Raw genomic sequence first — 731 nt, 5'->3', positions numbered from 1 at the left:
ATTTCGTTTTGCCATTCGTGCACCCACGTTCGTCGTTTAGTACACCATCGCAGGCGCTACTGTCTGTGATGCAGAGTCAAGGGTAACAGCAGCCATGGTCTCCGAGCTGATAGCCCATGCTGCTGTAAACGTCGTCGAACTGTTCGTGCAGATGATTGTTGTCTTACAAACGTCCTCATCTGTTGACTCAGGGATCGAGACGTGGCTGCACGATCCGTTACAGCCATGCGGATAAGATGCCTGTCATCTCGACTGCTAGTGATACGAGGCCGTTGGGATCCAGCACGGCGTTCCGTATTACCCTCCTGAACCCACTGATTCCATATTCTGCTAACAGTCGTTGGATCTCGACCAACGCGAGCAACAATATAACGATACGATAAACCGCAATCGCGATAGGCTACAATCCAACCTTTATCAAAGTCGGAAAATTGATGGTACGCAATTCTCCTCCTTAAACTAGGCATCACAACAACGTTTCACCAGGCAACGCCGGTCAACTGCTGTTTGTGTATGAGAAATCGGTTGGAAACTTTCCTCGTGTCAGCACGTTGTATGTGTCGCCACCGGCGCCAACCTTGTGTGAATACTCTGTAAAGCTAATCATTTGCATATCACAGCATGTTATTCCTGTCGGTTATATTTCGCGTCTGTAGCACGTCATCTTCGTGGTGTAGCAATTTTAATGTCCAGTAGTGTATATTTCTTCGGTCGGCTCATGGCACATCGTT

The sequence above is a fragment of the Schistocerca piceifrons genome, chromosome 3, assembly GCF_021461385.2.
Source record: "Schistocerca piceifrons isolate TAMUIC-IGC-003096 chromosome 3, iqSchPice1.1, whole genome shotgun sequence".
Classification (NCBI taxonomy): domain Eukaryota; kingdom Metazoa; phylum Arthropoda; class Insecta; order Orthoptera; family Acrididae; genus Schistocerca; species Schistocerca piceifrons.
Note: the sequence above shows the minus strand (reverse complement) of the source record.